Source organism: Toxotes jaculatrix, chromosome 2 (genome assembly GCF_017976425.1).
Source record: "Toxotes jaculatrix isolate fToxJac2 chromosome 2, fToxJac2.pri, whole genome shotgun sequence".
Classification (NCBI taxonomy): domain Eukaryota; kingdom Metazoa; phylum Chordata; class Actinopteri; family Toxotidae; genus Toxotes; species Toxotes jaculatrix.
In genome coordinates this window covers 2,178,779-2,186,513 of record NC_054395.1, presented here as the reverse complement: position 1 = coordinate 2,186,513, position 7,735 = coordinate 2,178,779, and the positions used below count along the sequence as shown (strand labels likewise).

Here is a 7,735-nt window from a genome sequence, read left to right as displayed (position 1 = left end):
AATTCTCTGCACTGGCTCCTACAAGAAGCAGTACTGTTTGGAGGATCTTTGGACTGTCCAGTATGGAGTGAACACACTTTTTCTAGACTTTTCCAATCTGCAGACCTGTACATTCTGGGTGAGGTAGTGGAGCTGGCTGGACCTCAGTTGGTGTGGCTGCATCCCTTGGGGTGAAATCTGAGTGAGTCATCAAACAGCTTCTTGGGCACAGGAGAGAGAAGCTGACGGGACAGGAACTCACTCTTACAAAGGATTTTTCTGTTGGTACGGTACTACCTAATGAGGCTGACTCTTTTCCTAACATCAGACTGCTCAGGTATGTTACTTGAGCCAATCAATCCTGCAGGTGTTTCCTTGTTGGGCACCTCAGGAAAGATTTTATACAGACTGATGGTAAAGACTCTAAATAGAGACAAACTGAGTGGGCACATCGACATTCCTTGGAAGACTCATCTGAACTCAATCCTAGATGTCAGGCCAACATGGAACTCTCTGTATAAACCTTCATTGGCAAAGAAACATGCAGACTTACATCTGTGTAGGTTCTCATTCATCCAGGTCATCGTGTCCTAAGGGTTGATTGAAGGCAACTGGACTTCTTATTTGAAGCTTGATTTGATTAAAGCTTCAAATAAGAAGTCAGTTTGGCTTCAATCAGCCCTTAGGACATGCAGACTTACAGTGGAGAATCCTGCATGGCACTGAACTCTTTTATTTCTGTCCTTGACTCTGCAGTGGAGGATGTATGTCCCTTCTGTGGTCAGGGAGAGACAGTGTTTCATAGTTTCTCTGAATGTGTACATTTGACAACTCTGTTTGCTTTGTTGGAAGCCATCTTTGGTAGGTGTGGTGAACCTTTCACAAAGCATGTTTTTACTTGTGGTATAAAGTACAGCCACCAGAAGAAGAGTAAGTGTCAGTTTTTAAATTTTGTCATAGGGCAAGCTAAGATGGCAGTGTATGTGAGAAGGAGGAGGAAGGTGGAAGACATACTGGATGTAGATCTGCTCACAGTCTTTGTAAAGGATTCAAAGGCTTTTTAATTGTCAATTCACCATATGTCAGACATACAGGGGAATCGAAATGTTGTTTCTTCTCTCAACAATGTGCATTTTACAATATAAATAAACAATTTAAACAAAACCAGCTAAATAAACTTTCACTGCAATGCCAAAAGATTGTCTTAGTTACAGAGTCCAGGTGGCAGTGGGGGTGGGGGGGGGTCAGCAGAGTTGGGGTCCGGGGGGGGGGGGTAGTGTACAGAGTTCAGTATCCTGACAGCCTGGTGGATGAAGCTGTTGGACAGTCTTGTGGAGCGGGCCCGGAGGCATCGGAACCGTCTCCCTGAAGGCAGGAGGCTGAAGTGGGGGTGTGAGGGGTGTGAGTTGTCTTCCACAATGTTGATGGCTCTGTGGGTGATGCATGTGTTATAAATGTCTGTGAGGGGCAACAGAGGGACACCGATGATATTGCTGGCTGCATTCACTATGCGTTGCAGTGTCTTTCGGCAGACTCATGACAGATTTCAGTTATTAAGCTGTCAATGACATGGACAGTTTCTATGAGGTCTGGGTTGTTGCAGATGGAGACATGCTCTACTCAGTGGAAGAGGCACAATTAATTTTTAGAAATGTCCTGATGTGATGATGGTGATGGTGATGATGATTTAATGTGGTATAAACGATTTTTGTTTTGAGTGTACCGTGGATAGATAATACAACAAAGGTATGGTTAAAAATCAAAATCTCTCTATCTCTCACATAAATGAAAAAGGCTTGGTCGGATAAATGAGAGAGGTTCGCCACACCAGGTCTCTTCTAGGACCTTTTTGACAACGAAATACCTCATGGTGGAGACGCTTGAGGCTGATGGTTGCCTCGTACTCTCAAACCATATAAACAGGCTCTTTATACATGCTAAAACGCCACGAACAAATCCAATGTTGAATAGGGACATTAATCATCTGGATTTCTCCACAAATCCAAGCACAAGAAGCCATGAAAAATGAGCTTTTCCACCTAACAAGAATTTTCTGACAACTCATCATCTGATAACGTTTGTTACTATCTTTAATTACTTACAAGTCAATTTTTATCCAACACTGGCTGAGACACACATGAATGAACCACAGTAATCTAGGGATGGCGTTTTGGTTCATTCTCAATCAAAGATGGGGATAAAAGGCTTACAGCACCTGGTATTCTCAGGCAGTCTCCCATCCAAGTACGAACCTGGCCCTATCCTGCTTAGCTTCCGAGATCAGACGAGATCGGGCGTGCTCACGGTGGTATGGCCGTAAGCAACAGCAAACCCTATAAACAGGCTCTATATACATGCTAAAACGCCACGAACAAATCCAATGTTGAATAGGGACATTAATCATCTGGATTTCTCCACAAATCCAAGCACAAGAAGCCATGAAAAATGAGCTTTTCCACCTAACAAGAATTTTTTGACTACTCATCATCTGATAAAGTTACTATATCCAAGTACTAACAGAGAAGACAGGAGACAGAAAGATACTTAACAGTCATTTCTACCAGCAGTCAGCAGACACTCATGAGAGCACCTTTACACCTCACTCTGACAAAAGAGACAGCCCAATTCAGCCTCTGCACAGCTCTGAAGGACAAAAACTGCTGTGACTGTACTTAAGAGGCAACATACTATGATTTACATTAACAACTGACAATCATATCACTAATAAAACATTCAATTCAACAGCTAATTAATAAGCCAACAGTAGAACACTGTTTCTTTTACTGGCTGTTGGTATAAGAATTGAAGGAGAACAGGATTAAAATGCAGAGAAATACTGAGGCAAGCTGGATGAGTGAGGTGAGTCATTAATGGATGATATGGAGGCCAAGAATTCATCAATAAAGAAGATTAAACATGAGGAAAACTAAAATACAAAACCAGAAACTAAACAGATTCTACACTGCCGGTAGTGAATCATTTGCTTGATGATCAAGGTGATTATTTCAAAGAAATGTGCCTTTAAAAAATAAGACATATCTCCACTATCAACAGGAGGAAATGAAATGAAGAGGAAAAAGGTGAAGGAAGGATTCTTCTCTTTTTTGATTCAGAAGACATTGCTGCTGAAATGTAGCTTAATAAAAAATGGCCCTTCCAATCAGACAGTTCCTTGTAAATATCAAATGACATGAAAGATAACCAACTACTTGGAGACTGTCTTGTCTTGGACTCAGTGATTAGATCCAAATGCTAATGCAATAATGTGACAGCTTTTTAAACTTTTAAAATCTGTTTCATACTTGAAAATCGCTCAACAGGACAAACTAAAATATCGAAGACATTTCATCACATCTCATGTCCTTTCTATTCAGCAGCAATCAGTTCCATTGGATGTTGTCTGATGGAGAGATTGTTCCTGGCCTGTAGACTGAGGAGCAGACATTTAGCTGTTGAAAGTCAGGTCATATTAATCCATTATATTCACCTGATATGAGAGTTTGATTTATTAGTGCTTAGATTATATTTTGTTTTCCTTTGTTAGAGTTGAGAGCCATTAAATTAATGTCATTTGCTGTTTGCTGTCAGAGAGGTCTTATTATTCTATGTGTGGGCTTAAGACTGTGTTGTAGTGTGTGTGTGTGTGTGTGTGTGTGTGTGTGTGTGTGTGTGTGTGTGTGTGTGTGTGTGTGTGTGTGTGTGTGTGTGTGTGTTTGTGTGTGTTGTCCTTTGATGCCTTTGATGTATCACCATTCTACAGCCTGATGTCACAGGCTGCAGTAAGTGGACACACAGCCAGAGACAGAGATCAGAAGTCAAACAGGAGCAGAAACAGTTGGACTAGACAGGACTTGCTCATGATTTAGGAAGAAAGAACCACTCAGATATTTCTGCACAATTATTGACAAGGAAGGGAGGAGCTACTGCTGTTACAAGGACAAGAGGAAACTACAGGAAAGTCCAGATCACCTCCAAGGTTTTCAGTAAGTCAAAACTTTTTTAGGTGATGTCAGTGTTTCAGTTCAGTGGGATGAAGACTGAGTTTGACTGGAGTCCAGTCAGATCACAGAGCAGTGGAGGGAGACAGCAGCAGGACCATCACTGTAGGCAAATATTTCCTCCAGAGAAAGGCCTGTTCACATGGAAACCATCTGGAGCCTTTAAAATGAACATGCACATACAGACACATGAAGAGTTGTTAGAGGAAAAGAGGACAGATAGATGGAGACAAAGACAAAACAGATAAGAGGAAACTAAATGAGACAGACACTCATCAGCTCAATGACAATGATGCTGTTTTCCACAAACAGTGTTGTATCATGTTGTTAGTGCAGTGTGTTGCTCAGCATGTGGATATTGTAGAGTCACAATGTTTCTGCTGGAACAGCATGAAACCTGAAGTCAGTTCAACAAACACCAAGTGTATGTTTTGTCCACTTCGTCCAAACTGACTTCCTGATCATTTCATGTGTTGGAAGAAGAAATTCAGAGAGATGATAAGTGCAGTTATAGGAGCCTGTGGTTTGGCTGCAGCTCATGTGATTGTGTTTTGACTGAAGCTATTATCACAAAGTGAGTTAACATCCACATTAGTTTAACAGCAGAAGCTGTGAAAGAAGTCCCTTATCAAGCTCACACTGTAAAGTGGGTTAAAACACTCACACAACATTAATCCTGATGAATTTTCTACATTTAAAAGTCACTTTTTGCCTTCAGTTGTTTGATGGCAAATCTGTGTTTGACAAAATCCTTTCAGCAATGCTTTTCCTCAGCTGAGAGATTGGAGGTGTGGACAGTAACTTGTTTGTGTGTCTTGATGAAAACACACATTTGATGTGTGGAATGAAGGTTTTCCTCCAACAGAATGGATTTATTGTAGTGGACAAAGAGGAGGATCAGTTCAGTTCTCTGTCACAGTTCAGCAGGTTTAACAGCTCCCTCCTTTCTGTCACCTCTCAGCTGGAAGAGTCTCTGTTTGCCTGCTGGAGAAAGCAGTGCAGTGGATTAGACTGTGCTGTGCAGCAGAGTGTGTTTCTGTGACAGACAGTTGTAGGAAAGACTGAGTTCTTTGGAAAAAGGCAGATATCGATGTCCATGGCTCTTATTTTTAATTTTCATTGTCACACTGAAATATTTCTTCAGGATGTTGTAATCTCTGGTTATTAGTCAGTCACTTAGTTTTATAGCCAGTTTATCACTCTTCAGTTTAAATGCTTCTTTTAGTGACAGTTGAATGTAATTTGATTTTATTCAACATCAATAACCTAAAATGTCATTTCCCAATCTGTTCCAGTGTTTTTGTTTCCAGCAGCATCAGTGTGGTTGTATTGTTTTCACCTTGTAAGTCTTTGTGTGTATGTGTGTGTCATAATGGGAAAAAGTGGTCCTGGAAACACCCACTGCAGCAGGATCTACCACAGAGTCTGTCTGTCTGTCTGTGCGTGGACATACTTTGTCAACACAATAGTGTCACAGCCGTCCAAGATACAGTCACAAAATGTTACAGGTGTGTAGCTGAGATCAAAACGAAGGCCGAGTTGGAAGATGGGTGTGGTCCAACAAGGGCATCAGAAGTCCTGGTTACTTATGTAATATTGAAGTCATGAGCAAGTACTCATGGGTCTGAATACAGCGATAGGTGTCATGGCTGCTGTGATCCTATGGAAGATGGTCTCTAGTTTGTTTAGAAAGTGACTGAGGATTGATTTTTTTGTGAAGTAGATGTTTTGCACTTTGATAGATAAAATCTCAGTGAGGCCTTTGATGAGAGCTCTGTTTGTGCAGATTGTGCATATTTCCACTGGATTTTTAACAATCACTTTGTCGACTGAAAACAGTTTGTGAAGCTCAAGATGATCAGCATTCAACAGTCTGCAATTCTCTTCCAGTGTTTTCAAATGGGCAGCAGGTGTATTCAGTTCATTCTTCCTTCTCTCTTTCTTTTATCCCTTTTAAACAGTAAAGGAGAATAAGAGCAATTACGTTTAGTTTCTTCTTGTTTTTTAAGTGTGATGTTTGCCTGTTTATGAGCCAATTGGATTTTGTTTTTAGACGAGGTGTTAGGAAGATTTAATGGCTTTAATTTGAACTTCAGTGATGTGATTTGTTGCTGTAATGTTATGTTATGGGGTTTGTGTTATGCATATGGGGGATTGTCTGTTTCTTGTGCTTGTGCTTTGGTGTTTGTTCTCTCTGCCTTCTGTGGGAGGTTCCTTCCTTTTAGAGTGGAGAGGCGTGGTTTCTTGCTGGCTGGAGGTTGGCACACCTGCACCTCATTTTCCGGTCATCACTCCTTTTAAGCCGGAGCTGGGCTTCACTTCGACGCTGGATTGTCCTACCCTCAGTGAAATCCTCCAGTTTTCCGGACTGCTCCTCCAGCCAGTAACCTGCCAGCCACGCCGTCTCAGCCTCCCCTCTCCAATCAGTTCTGAAAGTTTTGGACTCGCTTTGTGTTTGTTCTTCCCCATTAAATTTGTCCTTTCCCTGCCATCAGCCTGTGGTCTGCTTCTGGGTCCTCTACAACACTCAAACCTGTTTTTTACATGTTTAAACAAGACAGTTGAAACACTGTAAGGAGCCATTTAGCTGAACAATTGTCATATAACTATAGTCTTTCTGGGCAGTGGTGACAGAAATGATGGATGAATGACTTTTACTGAAATGATCTGCAGTACAATCCTCAGTGAAGTTACCAAACTCCCAAACTCAGGTTGGAAACAGCTGGAATATTTGTCAAGTCTCAGTCTATGATGAACCTGTCAAACAGCCTGCAAACCTGTGCAAACTCTTCACTTTATAGAAATTCATTTTCAATTGTCACTGTCTTGTCATTTTTTGGCCTCATGTTGGTTTGAGATTAGTTCAAATAGTTGACTGTCCTCTGATCCCCACTGGTGATGTCTCATATCAACTCCTCCAGTGTTCAGTTACTCTTTGAATGTTTTACAGCACAAGGATGAAATAGTCACATTATCATCCTTTATTAAAATCATTGGTTCAACTCTTAAATTTGACATGTTGTCTCTTAATCATCATGTCACAGTTCTCTTCCTTCAGAGGAAAGTCTGGTCTTATCCTGATAATTCTCTGTTTGTCTGACCCTTGACAGACAATTTTCTTTGTGTGGAAGCTGCAGAAAATGAAGTGTTTAAATTCAGATTGTGACAATCTGTTTCTCTTCTCCACATTAATGTTAATATGTGTGTGTCTTAAGTGTTTCCCAGCTCTCTCTCTCTCTCACACACACACACACACACACACACACACACACACACACATACTTACTTATGTCCTCTTTGGGGTCGCACACCAAAACACCCTACTTTTTGGAACACTAATTTCTGAATGGTTTAGAGAGATGCCAGCAGGTAGGATGTATTACTGGGAATACCCAGATTATGAAAATTAGTTTCAAACAACTTTTGTCCAACTAGAATTTTGACCTTGAGATTGAGGACAAATAATTTTAATGTCAATTTTGGGGACTTACACTGTACACAGATACACAAACTCATAAAAGCCACTTTTAGGTGCCTCAAATTCCTTTGGGGACAAAAGTCTATAAAAAGTCTATAAAAGTAATTTTAACATGTATTTTTGCTATGTTGCTTGTTTTGAGAATATTCAACCTTCAAATTCAGTCTCAACACTGTTCCTGAGTAGCTCTTGACATATCTAAAGAAATGCATTAACTTACTCTTATTTAACTTATTCAATATAAACCAAAACAACTGAAGGACAATGGCTAAACTAATGG

The 7,735-nt window shown here is 40.7% G+C and overlaps 1 non-coding gene across 1 annotated transcript; it reads right to left on the bottom strand.

Annotated features, from left to right (window-relative positions):
- Window positions 1–2,182: 2,182 nt before the first annotated feature.
- On the bottom strand, window positions 2,183–2,301 carry LOC121177034. Its single transcript, XR_005893153.1, has one exon. It is a non-coding gene; the product is annotated as a 5S ribosomal RNA (ribosomal RNA).
- Between the last annotated feature and the right edge of the window lie 5,434 nt (window positions 2,302–7,735).